The sequence below is a fragment of the Notamacropus eugenii genome, chromosome 2, assembly GCF_028372415.1.
Source record: "Notamacropus eugenii isolate mMacEug1 chromosome 2, mMacEug1.pri_v2, whole genome shotgun sequence".
Classification (NCBI taxonomy): domain Eukaryota; kingdom Metazoa; phylum Chordata; class Mammalia; order Diprotodontia; family Macropodidae; genus Notamacropus; species Notamacropus eugenii.
This window is the reverse complement of record NC_092873.1, coordinates 17,963,927-17,985,652: the sequence shown is the minus strand read 5'-3', so window position 1 is coordinate 17,985,652 and position 21,726 is coordinate 17,963,927. Positions and strand designations below refer to the sequence as shown.

The window sequence follows — 21,726 nt, the reverse complement described above, 5'->3', positions numbered from 1 at the left end:
TTCAGAGTACTATAGACAGCAAAGTACAATGGAAAAAACACTGGCTCTGGAGAGGATCTGGGTTCAAACCATGCCTGCCTCTGGTGCTCATTACACTTGTGATATTGGGCCAATCCCTTCTCTAAGCCTCAGTTTCCTCCTCTGTACAACGAGAAGAATATTGGACTAAATGATGCTAGGACTTCTCAAATCATAGATTTATGATTTCGTGACATGTTTCATTAATAAGAGTGTAGTAACTTCCCTGTGCCATATTCAGGAATATGTGCCAGGACCTCTGCAGGTTTCCTAGGAATGCAATGAGTCCTCCAGTGAGTGAGGCCAAAAGGGCTTTGGGCCTCTGAACTAATCACATAAATCTGGCTAAGCTTCAAGGAATCTTTTGCACCCCAACATTGGGATAGAAGGCACAGTTTATAAAATGCCTTATTAGAGATTTTTTAAGAGCAGAGACCAAGCTCATAGTCTAAGAGGAAGAGAAGTTATGGGAAGCTGGGCAAATCTATATCCCCTGACAAACAGAAATCAGAAATATCAGTGTTACATCCATTGTGACATCCATTAATAGGCCTGTACCAGCACCTAATTTCACTGGATAAATTGTTGTTGATTGTAGACCTTTATCCTTTGCCTTTTGGAATATCTCATTCCATGTTCTCTTTAGTTTTATAGTGATAGCTGCTAAACCTTGTATAATTCTGAATGTGGTTCTTCAAAATTTGCATTCATTTTCTGTTATACTTTTCTTTTATGTGGTAGCTTTAGATTTTGGCAATGATATTCCTCAGAGTTTTCATTTTATAGTTTGTTTCAGGAGGTCATAGGTGGATTTTTTTTTAATTCCCACACTGCCCTCTTATTTTAATATGTCTGAGCAATTTTCTTTTAAGATTTCCTGAAATATTATATTCAGGTTCTTTTTTGGTAAAAAAAAATATTTGATTTCAGGTAATCCAAAGATTCTGTTTTCTTGAGGTCAATTTTGTATATGAGATACCTTACATTTCTATTGATTTTCTTAAGCTTTTAGTTTTATTATTAATAATTGTTATTGTCTTTTGGAGTAATTAACTTCTATTTGGTCCATTCTGGTGTTTAGGGAGGGAGTTTCTCATTTGAGTAATATTTTCTACCTCTTCTATTAGGCTGTTTATCATTTTTCAAATATTAACTGTCTCTAACAATTAACGGAAAACAGAATAATTGGTGTCTTCACTGTTGTACCTACTAGTAGTCACTTTACATATTCTTAATTCTTTTTCAGTTCCCTTGAATTTTTTAATACCAGTTTTGTTTCTACATTTCTAAAGTTTTGCCATTTTTTAGCTTCAAAAGTTATTTAAACTTGTATTCATGATTTACAGTTCCCACTTACAGGGGACTAAACAATTTATCTGATTCCCATAAGCTCTTAAACCTCTCCAAAACAGAAATTATGCACAAAAAATAAATAAATTTCAGCTGTCTCCATAGTCTAGAGCACCCAGAATCCAAAAGAAGTCTAGAAAAACCATGAATTAACAGTCACTGACCCTACACTCACTCCATACCCCTCCTCTGTCCCTTTCCCTACCAGCAGCAAGTTTGTACAGCACAGGCCTACAAAAAAAAATCCATCTCCAAATACTGGTTCTCACTCCCTTGCCAGTGTCATGTAGATCATGGATCCAGGCTACAGAATTTGTCCTGTGTATGCCAGCCAGCCAGTGTGGCTCAGTGCCTGACCTGAGAATAAGGGACAGAAGGAGATGGCAAGACACCAGGACAGGATCCATCATGTAAGGAAGGCTGTGCAGCACTCCACTAAGTCTGAGAAAAAGAGCATAGCATCTAGTCTGGGCCCATTCTGAGTACCCAACAGTCATCTGGAGCAGAGACCTAGGCAAGTGAACTGACTGAATTCAAATTTCACGGAACAAATTATCTTAATAAAAAGATTTGTTCTGAAAAACTTGAACTCAGTCAAAAGGCCACACCCAAGGACCTAAAAGGCCACATGTGGCCTTGAAGCTACAGGTTTCCCACCCCTGTACCTTTTCCTTAAATATGGGCTCAGAGGCTGTGTTCGTCCTTCGTTTTTGAAGAGGACCATGACATCAGAGAAATGATGACATGACTTGCACTTGCCTTTGTCTTGTGGGAGGGCTGTGCAAGGTCACCAGCCTCACTTTCTCCTCCTGAGCCATCTGGAGCCAGTGACCAGATCTTCATCAGGATGACTGGAGATGGCCCGGATCAAATAGGGGAGTAAAGCAAGGATGACTTTTCTCCCCACTATTATTTGACATAGCTCTAGAAATTCTAGAGATAGCAGTGAGAAAAGAGAAAGAAATTCCAGAAATAGAGATAGGTTAAAAACAAAAGAGAGATGCAGCTATTCCTACTTGCTGGTGATATGATTATTTACCTGGAAAATTCTAGAAAACCAGTCAAGATATTTAGATGAAAACATTAATACTTTCAGCAAAGTTGTAGGGTACAAAATAAACTCCCAAAAATCAGTTGTAATTTTACATAATAACAGAATCCAAGAAGAAATAATTGAAAAGAAAATCTCTCTTCAAATAATTATGGAATTCTTAAAGCACCTGGGGATCGATCTACCAAAGAACATTAAAAATTTTGCATAGATTTCTTTACAAAGTGTACCTTAAAGAAATAAGGAAATTAAATAAGTTGAGGAATATTCAGTGCTCATGTCTGAGCCAAGCAAATCTATTACCAAAGTTAATTTGCACTTTTAATTCCACATTACTCCCTATTAATAAAAGGGATATTAATTGATAAAAATAGTAAAATTCACTTGAAAAAAACATAGATTTAGAACAATAAGGGAAATTATGAAAGTAAATAGGAACAAGGGGATAATAGCACTAATTACTACTACTACTAATACTAATCAAAATGATAGCTAGGATTTATACAATACCTATTATGTTCCAGACACTGTGTTAACTGTTTTATAATCTAATTTTATCATCCCAACAACCCTGGGATATATTTTGTTCTTGTTGCTAAGTCATTTTTCAGTCATGTCCAACCCCCTGTGACCCAATTTGAGGTTTTCTAGCAGAGATGGTGGAGTAGTTTGCCATGGCTTTCTCTAACTCATTTTGCAGATAAGAAAACTGAGGCAAATATGGCTAAATAAGTTTCCCAGGGTCACACAGTTTGTGTCTGAAGTCTAATTTGTACTCACAAAGATGAGTCTTTCTGACTCCAAGCCAAGCACTCTATATACTGAGCCACCTAGCTTCCCCTATCCTGGGAGGTAGATATTATTATCATCCCCATTTTAATATTGGGGAAATTGAGGCAAACAGATTAATCACTTGCCCAAGATCACATAGCTAGCAAGTATCTGAGACTGAATTTGAATTCAGATCTCCCTAACTTCAAGTCCAGTGCTCTATCCATTGTGCCGTTTAGCTGTTCAGACTCTAACTATATTATAAAGCACTCATAACCAGAATCATCTGGTTAAAGAACAGAGAGGTAGCTCAACGGAATGGCCAAGAAAGAATCAGTATGGTAAGACATGATCACTGATAGGAATACTTAGTTCTTAAAGGGAGATAGTGGGAGATCAGTATGGATTTCTCTGTTCTAAATCCTTTTGTCCAGACCCTTTTTGTGGTCCAGTTCTTTCTCTGCCTAACTCCTTGGGAAATCTAATTTATCCTCATAATGTTGTAGACCACGGGATTGGGAGAGGCCTGCCCAATCCCTGGTTCCTTCTGGTGGATACTGTTTGTGTCCCAGCTCAAAAGAAGAAAGGGTTTTATTCCTTGTTCTCTTGAATAGACTACTTAGGGGCAAGGATAAGTCCCTGGCCACTCAAACTTAAAGCATTGACCTCCCCACACCACCAAGTTCACTTCTTTTTCATTTCATTTTATTTTTCAAATAACAAGTATTTATTTTCTCTCCCTCCCACCACCTCCAATTTAAAGGAAAAACAAAACAGACCTCTTGCAATAAAAGTGCAAGCTCAAGAGAAAAAAATACCCGCTGTATTCAGGTGCAAAAATGCCAATCCCATTCTACAACTGTCTCAGGAGATGGGTCACATTCTTTATCATGAACATCAGTTCTCTGGGATTGTGACTGGTCATTGCATTGATCAGAATCTATCAAGATTGATTGTATTTAAATGTAGCTGTTATTGTATAGCAGTTTTTTGATTCAGTTAATTTCACTCTGTACAAGTTCATTTAATTCTTCTCAGGTTTCTCTGATACCATTTCTTTTGTCATTTTTATGGCACAATAGTATTCCATTACATTCATATACTATTTCCAGATTGAATCATAAACCTTTGCCCTTTAGTTTCTAGTTTTTTATCCTACAAAAATTGCTACTATAAGTATTTTTGTATCTGTGAATCCTTTTCTTCTTCTATCTCTTTGGAGTACTTCTGGTATTGCTGAGTCAAAGAGTATGTACAAAGAGTATTTTAGTGACTTTAAGGACATTGTTCCAAATTATTTTTCAGAAAGTCTGATTCACAGTCCCACCAACAATGCATTATACTGTTTTTTTCTACAACCCTTCCAACATTGCTTGTTTTTTTCCTTTTTTTTTGTTGTCTTTCACAATCTGATGGATATCAAGTGGAATTCAAAAGTTTAATTTGCATTTTTCTGATTATCAGTGATTTTAAAATATGGCTGTTGTTAGCTTAAGTGTCCTCCTTTGATAACAGGTTGTCTATATCTGTCCATATCTGAAAACAGAATGTCTCTTAGAAATTTTAATCAATTCTTCAGAATCAAGAAACCATCAATATCTCAGAAAGGAAACCACCAAGTTCACTTCCAAAAGTGGTGGAGACTATGGGAAGATTAATTAAGGATTCTTGGATCAATAACTGATAGAATTAGACTTAGCAGGGCAAGATCAGCATTATGATGAGGGGGTGGGAGGAAGAACCCGGGAAGAAGCCAGTATAGAGCTGTACTGGGTTGCCAAGGGATCAATATGGGAACAGGATGAGAGTTCACCTAATGTGGCAATGATGGCCTGGGAGAGATGTGAAAAGTTCCCACTCACCAAAGGCAGATGTTCCAAATCTGTTTTTACCTCTGCAAATTTCTCACAGCTTCCCCTTCACCCACCCTCTCTGCCGTGAATCTTGCCTCATATTGAAATCATTCACCAAGAACTCCCTCTTCCGCCCTACTCATCTCACATCACCAAGATGTTTTCTGTCACTGTCCTTCCCTCTTGTCTCTCATGAAGAGGTGGCACATCTGATAAAGGCAAAAAACAAAAACAAACAAAACCCTCCACATGCACAAGCTATTCATTCCATTTGGTCTTTTCCAGAAGACTGTTCCCTGTATAATTCCCACTCTCTCAATTGTCTTCAATCTCTCTCTCTTTCTAATGGCTGTTTCTGTACTGTTTACAAATGGTTCCATGTCTCCCCATTCTCACAGCATCCTTGGTAGCTATAATCCCATACCTTAATTCCCTTTTGCAACTAAACTACTAAACCATCAACAATTGATGGCTCCACTTGTTTTTTTCTTGCTCTTCTCTCAACAGTCTACAATTTGGCTTCTGACTTCATCATGCTACCAAAACTACTTTCTTCAAAGTTACTAACAATCTCTTATTTGCAAACTGAATGTTTTTTTCTCAATCCTCCAAGATTCTTGATGTCCCTAGAGTCTTTCACACTGCTGATAACTTCTACTTTCTCCTGGTTCTCCTCCTTCCTATCTAAGTGTCCTCAGTCTCCTTTGTTGGGTCTTCATTCGGGTCATTCCTACTAATTGTGAGTATCCCACAGGGCTCTTTTTTGCCCCCTATAATATTCACTTGGTGATCTCATCAGCTTCACGGGATTCAGTTATCATCTTGTTGTACATGATGCTCACATCTAATTATCCCACTCTAGCCTCTCCCCTGATTCCAATCTCCCATTTCCAACTACCTATTTGACATCTTGAAGTGATGTTACACAGACATCTTAATCTTGACATGTCAAAACTGAGTTTGATATTCAAAGCCCTTTTTAATATGCCCCCTGCTTTTCCAGTCTTCTTACACCTTATACACTCCCTCCCCCCATTCGGTGATCCACAAACACTGGATTCCTTGCCATTTTTCACAAAATATGCTCCATTTCCCACCTCTAGGCATTTTCATAAGTTGTGCCCACATGCCTAGGATTCTCTCCCTCCTCCTCTTCTTCTCTTTGCTTTACTGGCTTCCTCCAAGTATCAGCTAAAATCCTACCTTCTACATGAAGTCTTTAATTGTATGGCCTTCCCTCTGTCATTCATTTCAAATTTATCGTGTCTATAGTTTGTTTGTACATAGATGGTTATATATTTTCTTCCTATCTGATTATGAACTACTTGAAAGCATGGAATGGCTCTTACCTTTTACCTTTCTTTAAATTTCTACTACTTAGCACAGGTGCTGGCCAGGAGCTGGTGCTTAACAAATGTTTATCTACTAACCACTGACTGATTGACTGACCAATTGATTGATTGCTGCCCCATGGGACACAGGGTGAAAGAGGCTGTATGAACTCTGTCTCTGACTGAATGGCTGTCCATCTGTCCATACCCTCCTATGCTGTGCTTGCCTGTGGATATTAATAAATCATTTTGACTCATTTTAGTGTGGTTGCATGTCATTCACTACAACTTTGCTCTAGATTCACATTAGGAGAAGCCAGAAGGAGAGGAAGATGGGAGAAAGGCTTCAGCTATTGTGGATGTGAATTTCAGCTTGCTGAATGAAAGAGACGTGCTTCTGTGATTGGCTGGAGAAAGTCTGGAAATTGCTCACTAGAGAGCTCAATTCTGCTACTTTTGGAGCTTATCACCCTCTAGCACCACCTACAGCTTGAGAAAGGGCTTGCTCTATGCTTCCCTCTATAGAAGAAGAAAGAGAAGGGGAAAGACAGTCTGCATCTAAGGAGCTGTGAGAAGAGGCTTAACCTATTTATGGTCATTTTAATAAAGCAGGATCCTTTCAAATGAAGAGGTGTCTGGGCTTGACTCTATTGCCCAGAGATCCAAACCGAGTTTTGCTGTGAGTTCTTTAAAGATGTAACAAGAAGCTTGGAGATGATCAGATAACTCAGAATCCCCTGATATTTAGAGATCTGTGGAACTTGGCAGTTCTCCAGCTTACAAAGATTACTTTGTCCTGAAATGCTCTTCTTTACGCCTTTGAGAATTTTTGTGAGAGAAAAAGAGCTTCCTCAACCCAAGAGCAGAAGAGGTTTTGTTCAGAAGAACAAGATGACCAGAAGGGAAGCTGAGAAAGAGCTTTGTGTAGTGCAGATTTTTTCGGAGTGGCAAGTGGGCCAAAACACATGTATTTTCCCTCTCGGATGACCCTCTGATCATTTCTCAAAGTGTGTACTCACTGACTCTACAGACACTGTGTGAATTGGTGGAACAATGTGACTCGGTGTGTGGGTAGACTGTAATGTTACTGATCCTTTCTGGATTTGCCTTATACAAGATAACTGATCTTATAACTATTCTTGCTCTTGCATTATCCGTAAATAAAGTCTTATTTTTAAAAATTAGTGATGTCCATATATTAAGCTCAAAATAGATACATGAGTTAGACGTAATGGGTGACATGGTAAGCAAATTAGTAGAGCATGAAAGAAATCACCCATCAGATCTATGGACAGAGGAAGGATTCATGACTGAACAAGAGAGAAAAAAGTCCACAGGAGGTAAAAACAGACATTTTTAGTACATAAAACTATTATTTTTAATAAAACCAATGCATTTGAAATTAGAAGAAAAGCAGGAATCTGGGGGAAATATTTCCAGCAAGCTTTTCTGATAAATGTCTGATTTCTAAGATATGAAGTGAATGTTATGGTGTATGGGCATTTACCAAGCTATTGAAAAACATATGACAGTGTAAGGGAGGTAACTCCCAGAAGACAATACCTCTTTATACAACCAAGGGTGGGGGAGAGGAATCACTACATTTCTCTTCATTTTAATGGTTTCATTTTGAAGTGTGATGTTTAACGTTTCAGATTATTTCATTAATTGATTGAATTGCAGAAAAATTAGAACAGTCCAGGAAATAGCATCCTCTCAGTGGCCAGAGTGTCCACTCTCAATCAGGAGAGGTTAGATCTGACTTCAAAACAAGAAAATCTAATGAAACTTGGCCCAAGGGTTTCAGTCCTTCAAAAGTATGGACCAGGGGCTTCAAGAAAGCATAACACTCTGCTTTCCATTTGCGTCCTTTTAGAGAGGAGCAATAGTGGTGTTTCCCATCCATCTTTACTTCATCCTGGGTAGATATAAAATAGCATTTCTCTCAGTAATCAGAAGCAAAACTTGCCCTAATCAGAATAAAGGATTCCAGAGCCTTGGGGAAGGGAAGTTTCCATTTGCAAAGAACCTTATATTATGAATGATGTGTCATGAAGTAGATCTGTATAAGCCAACACAATCAATTCCTCAAGCAAGCAATAATTAAGCACCTACTACATACAGGGCACCAGAGATACCAAGATAAAAAAAGAATACAGCCCATGCCTTCAAGAAGGTGATATTCTCTCTCATGGGGAAGTTAAGGGGAATGAGATATACACCAATAAGAATAAGTTCATGTCTATGTATGATAGTACCCCTTTATGGTACTGCCCTCTCATGCAAAACAGTTTGTTGTGGAGTTAAGTCTGTTTTGATGGTCCCCTTGTTTGGAGGATAAATGCCAATTCAAAGATAAAAAGTTATTCTGATTCAAAATTCTGAGATAGCCGGTGTTCATTTTTAATGCAACAAAATATGGTATTTTGGAAAGATATAGACACCAAAGCTGTTCTTAAATGGAAGGCAAATGATCACAGATAAAAGATGAGAATTTGGGCACTATATTTGAGTTAAAGCAAGGTCATTCACAGACAGCATCCTGAGTCTTTAGCCAGAACAATAAGAGAATAGGGAGGAAGGACATATTCAGAAAGGAACCAACTAAGTCAAAGCTGAAAATGATGCCGGGTACAATTGTTCTTGAGAAATAGGTCCAGCAGAGCCAAGGGTCAATTTGGGATCAGAGAAGTCACTCAATGGATCAATTCATTTGACTTAATCATTGTGCTTAAGAGGTTTTCATCAAATACAGGACAGATCTACTTAGCTTAACATTAGAAGCATCTGTTCAATGCAGAAGCTATGTTTACCAAGGAATTTTTATAGTCAGTTCCTAAGACTATAAAGAGAACTTGAACATTTATAGTTCCAGGGTTTTCCTCAACTCATATGCTTCCTTGGTTGATTTCTGCACATGCCCACTCTGCTCCACAGATAACTGAGTTCACTGGAAGGAAAGTGTAACCCAGGTTTATTTGTGGATTATAACATATTTTACTAGTTCTGCATTTTTTAACATATGAGTAACTGGTATTATTATTATTTCTTTTGATTTATTGACAAATACATGATTAAGTCCAAAATCTATATGGGTCAAGACTCATGATAAAAAATGCTATCCACATACAGAACTTTGAAGCCTGAATGTAGATGGAAGTGTACTATTTTCTCTTTTGTTGTTTTTTTCTCTCTCATGGTTTTTCCCTTTTGTTCTGATTCTTCTTTTGCCACATGACTATTGTGTAAATCTGTTTAATCTGATTGTACATGTATACCCCATATCAGATTGCTTGCTGCCTTGGGGAAGGGACAGTAGAGGAAGGGAAAAATTTTGGAACTCCAATTTTATAAAAATGAATGTTGAAAATTGTTTTTACATGTAATTGGAAAAAAATAAAATACTATTAAGTGGAAAAAATAAAGACAAAAAATCATAAAAATGTTTCTAAAAATTAAAAAGTTCTATATGTATCATTCTTTTGAATGAATAAATGTGTTAAAAGAAAATCATGTGTGGGTGTTCAAGAGCTGAAGTGATAAGTAAGGGATATATGTAAGGGGTAACTCCACAACTGCATTATTCATTGTATTCTGAGAAAATTGGGGTTTAACTATGTGGTGTTGATCCTTTTCTGAGAAGCTAGACCTGCCTGGCATGAGAAGTGATTTCCTCCAGAAAGTAACTGTCCATATGAGAGATGCTATCTCCTGGACGTAAACATTCTCTGCAGATCTTGTATCTAGAATAAGCTCATCTCACTGTATATCCTCTGCCTTAATCAGGCAACTTCTATCATGTGATTATTGTCTTCAGTTGGTGCCATTGCATTTTACAAAATCCATTAATAAACTGGAGAGCATCCAGATTAGAGTGTCCAGAATAGTCATAGGATTATAGAATTAAAGCCAGAAGGAACCTCAGAGGCCATTTGATCAATTTCCTTCATTTCATGGATGAAGAACTTAGGAGTTTACAAGGAGGAACTCCAGGGAATTTAGAGAACTTGCCTGAGACCACACAGGTAGTAAGTGTCAGAAGCAGAATTAGAACCCAAGTCATCAAACTCCCAATCCAGTGCTCATTCTGCCTTGAGAGTCGAAGGATCTTGTCATCACAGCATAGGGGTTGAGTCAAGTAAGCAAGTCAATGAGCATTTATTAGGCACTTACTATGTGCTGTGTGCTTAGCCAGGTACTGGGCTAAGCAATGAAAATAGAAATTAAAAGAAAGGCAGGCCCTGCCCTCAGGGGGATTCTATTCTAACAGGGGAAGACAGCACATAAAAGGGAACCAAAGAGTGGGGGCAAAAGAAGAAGAGGTACTCAGGATAGGAATGTGGGGGAAAGAAATACAGAGAGTGAGGAATAGAGTGTGGAGAGCAATGAAGGAGTGATCATGGCTGACTCAGACCCTTCGTTAAAATTGAAGTACCTGGAAAAATTGACTGATCAATGGAAAGGACCACAGAAGTGGAGGGAGTGATGAGGCTTTGAGGGAAGTGGCAGTCTTCCAGGAAGAGAAGGCTACTTTGCTATAATAGAGAAGGAAGACAGGAAAGTTAGGAATGATTCCAAAAAAGGATGGAGGTGAATTGGTTGACAGCAATGGGAATATTTAGCCTATAAGAGAAAAGTGGAGGGACATGAGAGCTGATTTCAAGGACTCTAAGAGCTGTCACATGGAAGATTAAATTGATTTTTTTTCTTGTTCTCAAACAGGATAATTAGAAGTAAAGGCTCAAAATCTACAGGGATGGATTCCACTAAATGCCAGGAACATTAACTTAACGATTATCATGACCCAAAGTGAATGAACTGCCTTGGGAGGGAATGGGATCCCTCTCACTTGAAGTCTTCAGGAAGGGATTGGATGACCATTAATGAAAGACAATATAGCATGGATCTGGGATCAGCCATGACTTGGACTGGATGGCATGAAATTCTCCAAGTTGGCATAATATAAGAGAGTGAGAAACAGGGACAAAGGAGACATCCCCGCCAATGTAGTAAGACAGTATAAAGAGGAAGCAAAGTGTTTTGCATGACTGCACATGGATAACATATCAAATTGTTTGCTGTCTCAGACAGGAGGAAGGAGAGGGAAGGAGGAAAGGAGAGAATTGGGAAGTCAAGAAATTTGTAAATTAATGTTAAAAATTGTTTCTACCTGTAATTGGAAAAAAAAGAAAATATTAAAAAAAGAAAAAGAAAAATTTAGGCAATGTTAAAAGTAGTATCTAAAACTAAAGCAACTGTCTAAAGAATAATTTTACTTAACAGGGAATCAGTCCTAGTGTGATAAACACAACATAATTTAGAAATCATGTTAACATCCATAATTTTTATTTTATAGTTAGTATCTACAAATAAAGCCTAATCTATAGAAATTTTCAATTGTTCATACCAGGTTACTACTTAGTAAGTATGAATGGACCAACAAATTTTAAAATGGAAAATGCATAAGAAATTCACCCTTTTTCTGGGGTTAACTCTTTTAAGTTATGGCATATTTCAAGAAGGAAATGTATAAAGCCAATCTATTCTAAGCAAGTTGAAGTGATATGATATAGAAAAAAGAAGATTCAGAATCATAGACTCAAAGACTTTGAGAACAGATGATGTCAACAGATATCTAGTCTACTCTCTGGACTGAGTCAAGAGATCTAGGTTCTTTTAGTTTTGCTCCAACATTATGTAAATTGGGTCAAATTATTTACTCTTTTTTGGTTTTAATATCTTCAGTATCTTGATCCTCAAAATAAAAGGTTTAAATTAGAAAAATAAATAAAGAGGGTGAGAGGATGTTCAGCTGCGGGGGATCAAAGAAGGCTTCACAGAGGGAACAGAATTTGAGCTGAATTTTGAAGTAAAAGAAGGATTCTTTATGGTGGAAGGAGAGAATGGATTCCAATCATGGAATTCCACACAGACAGGAGACCACAAGATGGATTTGGGGAAGAGTTACCAGTAGAATTGGAAGGTGAAATCAGGCAAGAAGTAGGGCTAGAGCTAGACTGTGGGAAAGCATAAGAAATAAGACTAGAGAATAAGGGAATACCTACTGGGATGGATCACAGGTACATCTAAGGTAACTGGGAGCTACTGGAGATGTTTAAGCAGGACAGAGCACCTTAGGAAGAATGTTTTGCCAGCTATGTCCTTCATATCTATCCAATTCATCATTCAATGAGGCTAGTTAAATGATAGCCTAGGTAAGGAGTCATGAAAGTCTCTACTGCTGTGGCAGCAGTGAATAAAAAGGGGGCTAGATGGCACAGATGTAGTGGAAGTAGAAAGAACAAGACTTGCCAATAGGGTGGATGTGGTGAGGGAGAGGGAAGGCTGAAGTTTCAAGCCCAGGGGACTGGAAGGTGGTGCCATTGGAAGTGGAGAACATGGGAGGAGATTCAGTCTTTGGGGGGAAAGTACTGGAGAAGGCAAGCAGCAAAGTGTAGCAGGTCTGTGCTTGAAACCTTCTGATGCTGTGTAGCTACGCAACTGTAGGCAAGTCATCTCACTCCTCGGAGCCCATTTCCTCTTTCTGAAAATGAGAGTTGGTCTCTTCCAGCTCAAAACCTATAAACTCACGACAAGTTCATTTTTGCTTGTTTTGAATTTCAGGTGCTGGCAGGAGAACCAGGTGGAGATGGGGAACTTGAGCTTAGAGAAGAGATCAGTGGCAGGTATAGAAATCTAGGAATCAGCAGCATTGATGCACTCATTGAACCTATGGGGACAGACATGCTCTTTGAGGAAGGAAATGTAGTCTGAGATGAGAAAAAATTAAAATAGAGTCTTGAAAGAGGGGGAAAGCCCCTTAAGAAGCAGTTCAAATGGGACAGTAGAATCAAAAGAAAAGAGCGCCATGGAAGAGTGGAAGAAAGAGGATCCAGAAGAGAACAGGATGATCAAAAGCCTTGTAGACCACAGAACAGTCAAGGATGATGAGCACTGGAAAAGTCAAATCAATTTTTCAGTTAAGAGATTGTTGATCACCTTTAAGAAAGCAGTTTCCCTGGAGTTCGGGGTCAGAGGTTGAATGCATGAAAAGGCAGTGGAGTGGATGAGTGGTGAAGAATCTTTCTCAAAATTGGCAGTGGAGAAGAGTTAAGGTGGCAGAGTAAGAAGAAACAATCTGGTTATCACAACCACTCCATACTTACAAAATGCACCAGGCCAAGTCCTGACTAGGAATCCAAGAAGAAATCATAGGGAGGCATTTTTTCAGCCTAAATCATCAGAGGGACACAGGTTATGGAGTCTGTAGACACCAGAGCTAAAGTCTAACTAGGAGTGTCCTGCAGTGAATGAGGGCTACAGGGATTGTGTAGGAAGGCAAGAAGACATGCCTGATCAAGAAGAAGGGTCTTATGACATACAAAGAACAAAAACAGAGGCCATCAGGCTGCTCTGGCCTTCCTACTCTAAAGATTAGTCACAGATCTAGTGTGGACTCAGGAGAGGATTTGTCCCTGGTGTGGGTGGGGAGAGGTCCAGGGCAAGGAGATTTCATGAGTCAAAAACTGTGTACTGGAAAAAACAAAAACAGAAAGAAACAAAAGTATGAGTCGGATCCTGGGAATGGAAAGGTATCTCACACTCATCTTCCAGCCCAGTCTAAACTCTATATCAAAATATTAAGGCCATGGAACTCAGACCAAAGAGGACCCTACAGTTCCACTCCTTGGAAAATACAGTTTTCCAGTAGGTTGAGGATGGCTGAATCTAGTAGAAGTCCACTAGAGTCCCAAACAGGAGCAAGCCCAGCTCAGGAGCTTGAAGAGCCCTAAACAAGGAGGCTTTACCCTGGAGTGTACGGTCTTGTAGCTCCCCAGTCTATGCTGTCCAAGAGATACTTAAATACTCACTACCCAGAGAAAGCAAGTGAAGGACACAATACAGGAGATATTCTCTCCAGAAGTTCTCAGAGCTTGTCCCTAAGGCAAAATACTTAAGCATTCAAAGAATGGATGGAAATAAGGCTAACTGAATCAGTAAACTAAAAAAGAATCCTACCATAAAGAGTTGTTATGGATTCAGGGACATTCAAGACATGAGTTTAGATGAAAAGAATCACTTCAAAACAAGCACAAAGTGTTAAAGAAAGACACAGCTTGGAAATAAACTCAACTAGAATTCCTAGAAGATCTGAAGCAATACTTTCGAAAAAGAGTACAAATGACTTTACAAATGAAATCAAAGTGCTGTTGGAAAGAGAATTGTGAGTTGTAAAAGAAAGACTTGAAAAAAGAATTAACAGTTTTTCACATGAATATAATGGAATATTATTTCATTGTAAGCGATGATAAAATAAGTATTTCCCAGAATTCTGGGCAGTATGACCTGATGATGCAGAGTGAAGTGAGTAGAAGCAAGAAAACATTTTATGAGGGCAACGGAAATGTAAAGAAAACTCACTTTGAAAGAATGAAGGAATGCAGTGGGCAAGCATGTGTCCAGAGGACATCTGATGAAGCTTGGTGCCCACCTCCTGACAGAGATGAAGGCCTCAAAGACAAAAGGAAGACAACACGTTAATGGGCAAGGACAGTTGTGTGAAATCGTTTTCTTCACTAAACTTCTTTGTTACAAGGGTATATTTTTCTTTCTTTTTTTAATGGGAGAAAGATTGGGAGTAGGAGGCAGAGCAAGGGTTAGTAATAGTGATGTTAAAGAAAAGAGAGCCATGAAACATTTTTGTAAAATGCACAGAAGGGAACAGTTGGAAGTTCAGAAGGAAGAATCAATAAGGACAATTTGGTGAATAATGTTGAATTTTAGCTAGGTATAGATACAAGTATATAGATATATCCACATAGATGTGCACACATCTATAAAGTAAGCAGAATGGAATGCACATTCACAGTTTCCTGTGCAAGCCTATTTTTGTGGTCTGCTATGCATATGGAAATTTTTTAATTGGGACATTTAAATTCAGAATAAAATATTAAAAATAAAACAAAGCTTTTTCCCCTTCTCTTTCTAGATCCTCTCCCTTGGTGGTCTCATTCACTCCCATGGCTTCCATTGTCACCTCTCTGCAGTGAATTCTTAAGTCTATATTTTTACTCTTAATTTCTCCTCAGAATTCTATTCCAATATTTGCAACTCTTTGTTGGATATCTCCACCTGAATGAATATTGGTGCCCCTAAAATAATGTAACTAAAACAGCTGCTTTGCCACACAAAATCCCCCTGCTTCCCAAATGTTCTATTTACCTTCAAAAAGAGGCACCACTGATTCTCTCAGTGCCCTGGGTCCTCAACCTTTGACTGTTTGTTCCCTGGATGTTCAGTTGGCAAGTCTTTTGGCGCTACCTTAACAGTATTTGCATTTAGCCCTTCCTCTCTTTCCCCATTACAGCTTCCCTAGTTCTGATCCTCATCTTTTCTAAACTAGACTCCTAAATAATCTCCCTACCTCTATTTCCTCCCCTTGCCAATCCATCTGCCACATCATTAATCTGTTATGCATGATCATGCTGACACCACTTGTCTAATCAAAAATCTTCTGTGGCTCCCCATTGTTTAGCAAATATAATAAAAATTCCTCATCCTGGCATACAAGGACTTCCATAATTGAGTTTCAATCTATTTGTTCACTGCTTATTTTATTCATACTGCTTCTCTTGACTGGTCCCACATTGAGCCAAATTGGTATAATCTCCATCTCCCATTCTCACCCTTTCCTTTCCATCTCTTGTGCCTTTGCTCATACTGTCTTCCATACTGGAAATCCAATCTCCATCTTGTGACCATCTTCTTTTCCTTCAAATTTAGATGCCACTTTCTCCATGAAGTTTTCTTTGACTCCCTGGAGAGAAAGGGGGAAAAGTAAACTCTTCCACATTAAATTCTTTGTCACATTACTTGGATCTCTCCTTTGAATTTCCCTCCTGCTTTATATCATAATAGTTTTTTATACTTCTAGTCTTTTATTATAAGAAGGATTTTCTCCATCATCTCCTGAAGAATAAGATTTTTTTCTAGCTCCCTTTGTATCCTCAGAATGTGGTACAGTACTTTACACACAGTAGGTATTAATTAAAAATTTGTAAATTTTGATTTGCTAATGGTATTGAAGAGTATAGAAAGAGAAAACTGAGATGAAGCATATATTATGAATATCTAGATCTTCAAGTACTTGATGAGTTACATCAATGGTTGTTGTAACTACTTAGCAAAAGAAAAGTATTAGAGGCACCTAGGTGGAACAGTGGATAGAACAGCAGACCTAGAGTCAGGAAGAGCTGAATTCAAATCTAGCCTCAGACACTAATTAGCTGTTGCTTCTGTTTGCCTCAGTTTCCTTAACTGTAAAATGGTGATAATAATGCTATCTACTTTCTCTTACAAGGTTGTTGTGAGTCTCAAATAAGATATTTTAAAGTACTTAGCCCTGTACTTGACACATGGTAAGCACTTAATGCTTTTCTCCTTCCTCCCCGTTTAAATATTTGTCTTATTTTAAAGACAGGGATGTAGGAAGAAGAGATTTGGGAGTTTGGTTATGGGGTTTAGGTTTGTAGTAAAACTATGGAACTAACCAAAGGATTTCTAAAGGCATTGACATGTATTCTGAGCCAAGGGAGGCCAGAGGGACAACCCAAAGACCCACTTCCCATCTTTGGTCTTCCCAAAAAGGAATATGATAGGAATGATAGGAGCTGACTTGTTCTCTGTCTCCTGGAGGGTCTCCAGAAGAGGGAGGCCATGAGTCTCAGTCAAGAAGTAGGCAGAAGCTACAGGAAGGACAGGTACAATCCCAAACGACCAGGGCTTCACAAGAGGGATGTAGTTGCTGATGATGTAGACAATGGGAGCCAGCAGGGAGCCTAAGCCGGTACTAAACAGACCAGCCTTCAAGCCCATCTGTCTGCAGGCCAACCAAAGAACAGAAGTTGGAATGTAAGCCCTTTCAGGGCACAGGGACTCTGCTACTTTTCCCTTTATTTCCTCAGCCCCTGGCACAGCACCTTTCTCATAGTTGTCTGCAAGTAGAATGGACAGATCTCAAACTTTACTTGCTCCAAGGTATATGTACAGCAAAGATGAAGGGGCGGGGGGGGGGGGGGGGGGGGGGGGGGAAGCTCACTCATCCAAGAACAAAAACTGCTCATTTGCAAAGCCATAGTAATGACAATTGTCCACCTGGCGGAACCTGACATCAGTCTTCCATAAATATCCAGAGGAACTTTGAGACAAATTTCTGCCACCTATCCTGTAACATTCCTGGATGTCTGACCCAAAGTAAACCCTAGAGTAAATTTATTATATATAAACTACTCTTTTTATTATTCTCATAGAGTTCTCAAGATGGCAATGGCCTGAGAAACTTTCCATTAAGACTGCTTATAAATAAGTTTAAAATCAATGAGTGAATTAATGAATGTGACCAGCAGATCTGATCTAAACATGACAAGAGACTTTTTTGACAGTAGCCTGGACGGTTCATTGAACAGCAGGTAAAAAGTCAAAAGTTTTTAAAAGATACTAAAGAGCAAGGTCACTATAGAAGGAGCAAGAAATACTTCTGTCATTGAATTGACCATATGTGGGTTTTTGCTAAGATAAAGAAGGAACAACTACCCCCAGCACATTCTTGCAGGAAGATTTCAGTGGAGATAATATAGTCCTCAAATCTCTCACATTGCCGAGAGTACAACATGAAAGGCAGATGCTGCATCCTTGATAGACATAAAGCCAGCAGTTCTTGGGTCTCAATGGTCAAGGAATCTAAGGCTTCCCTGTCTTTCAGCCTCCCCCTATTCCCACCACCTTGGGTTCAAAAAACATTCATTGTGGTATGGCATACAGCAAATTATTGCCCTTCAACTCACTTCTATCTCAAGGATAAGGGACCAGATATTATTCCTTGAATCCTGTCCAAACCAAACTCTGTCCAAGATTTTCACAATCCTTAGGCCCTCTCAGCCCTACTCATTGAAAAACATCTTCCATCTGGGGAACCAACAGAGGGCGTGCCTGGCTTATGTTCACTAATATTACAATACAGTTTGAATCATGATGCTGTTGTTAACAAAGTACATCAAAGGATTAATGTCTCAGGATCAGAGATCTAGACTAGATGGCCTCTCCATTTTACAGATGAGGAAGCCTCCCAGAATGTTACATGACTTGCCCAAGGTCACATAAGTTGAAACATCAGAGGAAGGATTGAACCCAGGTTCTCTAACTATAGAACCAGTGTCTATTTCTGGACCATATTGTCTTATAGCCCTCTGGGACATTATGCTTTATAATGCTTTGGGTTGCTCTCTTTAACATTGTGATGAGGGTAGTAAAAATAAGTTTTAAAAATGCATTTAACATGTGAAGAAAGGTGGTCAAAATGCTGAGACATTAGTTAGGCAGAAAAATGAGAATGGGGGAAAGGATTTGAAAGGATAAATGGCTGGACTGAGAAATACATCTGTAAAGTGTGGGGGAAATCCTTCCTAGCTAATCCTGGGAAATCCACAAGTGTGCCAAAGTTCACATACGATTGATTGAGTGATGGTTGTTGTCCGTTATCTAAGAGGTCCAAAATGACATCACTATGTTAGATTCGAGTTACAATGTGTCCGACTGTGGCTGATCACATCAATATGAGCTCACAATGCTCTACCACAGGTTAGGCACAAATAGTCCACATGAGCATTTGGAATGGATTTTCTAAATTTGCGCACTTATGTTTCTTTTGAATTCTCCTTTGCTGATAGAGCACAGCACCTCCTTTGATGAGGGCAAGCCATGCTGGGTGGTCCTGCAGTATTTCCCATGTCATGCAATCAATTCCAGAGTTCTTAAGAGAGACCCTCAGAGTGTCCTTGTATCACTTCTCATGATCACCATGAGAGGGCTTGCCTGTATGAGTTCTCCTTTTAGGGAAGCCTGTGTTTGGCATTTGAACAACATGATCAGCCCATTGGAGTTTATGTCTCTGGAGTAGAGTTTGAATGCTTGGCAGTTTAGTACAAGAAAGGATCTCAGTGTTCAGTATCTTATCCTTCCAAGTGATCTTCAGAATCTTCCTAAGACAGTTCAAATGGAAGTGATTCAGCTTCCTGGCATGGCACTAGTAGACTGTCCAGGTTTCACAGGCATACAAAAATGAGGTCAGCACAATGGTTCTGTAGACCTTCAGTTTGGTAGTCAATCCAAAACCTCTTCTCTAACACACTTTCTTTTGGAGCCTCCCAAACATTGAACTAGTTCTGGCAATGCATGCAGTAACCTCATCTTCTATGTGTACATCTCTGGAAAGTATACTGCCAAGGTAAGGGAACTTATCGACAGCATTCAAAACTTCTCCATTTGCTGTAGTTGATGCTTCCATATATGGATGGTGTAGTGCTGAATGGTGGAGCACCTATGTTTTATTGGTGTTAATTGTTAGGTCAAAATTAGCACAAGTAGCAGAGAATCCATCCATACTCCTTTGCATCTCAGCTTCAAAGGTTACATTGAATGCACAATCATCTGCAAACAAAAAGTCATGCATCAACTCTCCCACAACTTTCCTCTTGGCTTGTAACCTTTTCAAGTTAAATTATTTACTACCAGCATAGTAGCTGACCTTGATGCCATGTTTGTCCTCATTGCAGGCATCTGACAACATGATGATTAATACTAATAGTAAGGAAGAGTGATCAGAACCCTGGACAGTGGAGTTGGGGTGATAGGTTCCTTGCTAATTGTCTCCTACTTTTCTTTTTCTACATGCTATCCACTCGCATTTTCCTTCTTCCTTGACCTTCTCTCAACCTCAAAGTATATCCTATCCCATGCCATATTTAAAATATCTTTTCTTAATTGCTTAACTGAAACTTTAAATTTCTACAGTTACGTCTCCAAATTTTAGCAGAAAGTCAAATCAATGGCTGAGTTAACAAACATCTGGATAGAAAAGTTAATAATTTAATGATTAATATTGTTCAGGTACAGAATGAATAGGGTTTTCAGATCCTCCCATCCAACCTGCTCCATTATACATCCTTGACATAGGCAATTTAGGTAAACTAGTTGGGTATGTTAGCCACAGAATAGAAAAGATACATGTTATTTAATTAGCATAACTTCATTATTTTCATGTTCTCCTTCTGAGCAAAATCAGTAGAAAGGAAACTCCCTGAAAGCAGAGGCTGCTGTTTTCTATCTTTGTATCCCAGTTCCTACACAGTGCCTGGCAATTAATAGGCACTTAGTAAATATTTCTTAAATTGAATTGAATTGAATTGAATTTTACCTCCATAGGCTGTATTCCCAAACCAATGACCTAGTGCCTCTCCACCTGCCTGAGTCCATGATAGGAACAGTTTACCATTGCTGACTTTCAGTGTTCTGATCACATCATTTTTCCTGAAGTCTTACCTGATTTCAGTTGGGTAGAACTCTTGTATATAGAGGTAGAGGCAGGAAATTCCCCCTCGCCCCAGGCCACCATTTCCAATAATACTGAGTATCATCCAAAACACAAGCATATCTGAGGACAAACAATGGGGAGATTAGCAGTTTATTCAAGCTTAGCAGGAGGCTTTACTTCCCAAGAAGGATGGAAAGAATAAAGGAGGGAAAGAGGGAGGAAGGAAGCAAGCAAGCAAAGGAAAGAAGGAGACAGGGAGAGAAGGGAGGAAAGAAAAACAAAGGAAAGAGGGAAAGAAGGATGGATAAAATGGAAGGAGAATGGAGGGAAGGAAAGAGAAAGGGAAGGGAGGAAATAAGCATTTGTCGAGCACCTGCTATATGCCGAGAAATGTGCTAAGTGCTTTACAAATATCTTATATCTTCACAATTACCCTCACAAATAGAAGCAGATACTATTATTGTCCCTATTTTACAATTGAGGAAACTGAGGTAGATGGTGATTAAGTGATTTGCCCACAGGCACACAACTAGTAAGTGACTGGGGCTAGATTTAAACTCAGGTATTCTTGACTACAGGTCCAGCACCCTATACACTGTGCCATCTTGGCACCTCCCAGGCCTGCATTTGGATCTCCATTCATTTGTATTCCTCTTCAGAACAGGGAATTTCTCAAGCTATGAACAGTTTTTGGGACTATTCTCTATTTATTATTGACTAGTTTTATTTTTAAGCCCTGTTCTATTTAAAAAGCAGAGTTTCACATGCATCCCTCAACAGTCACTATACATGCAATTAGTGGATCATTTGTCTTCCTGAAGCCTTCTCCAGGGGATTGTCCCTCTACAACCCCAGTTCCTCACCATGGTGAATTTAACCCATCATCTTCCCTTGTTTAGAGTTTTGTGACTGATGATGCATATATAAAGGAAGACATGTCTCCTGACTGTTAGGGAGAATCCTAAGCACCTCTTATTTCATCTT

The 21,726-nt window shown here is 38.9% G+C and overlaps 1 long non-coding RNA gene across 2 annotated transcripts in view; it reads right to left on the bottom strand.

Moving 5' to 3' along the window:
• Positions 1-21,726, bottom strand: part of LOC140524540 (uncharacterized) — a 73,437-nt gene that overhangs the window by 35,395 nt on the left and 16,316 nt on the right. For both annotated transcript variants that reach the window (XR_011973753.1, XR_011973754.1), the window contains 3 exons: positions 20,751-20,862; positions 18,881-19,859; positions 16,061-16,191 (listed from right to left, as the gene is read on the bottom strand). This is a non-coding gene — a long non-coding RNA (uncharacterized lncRNA). The remainder of the gene's footprint in view (positions 1-16,060; positions 16,192-18,880; positions 19,860-20,750; positions 20,863-21,726) is intronic.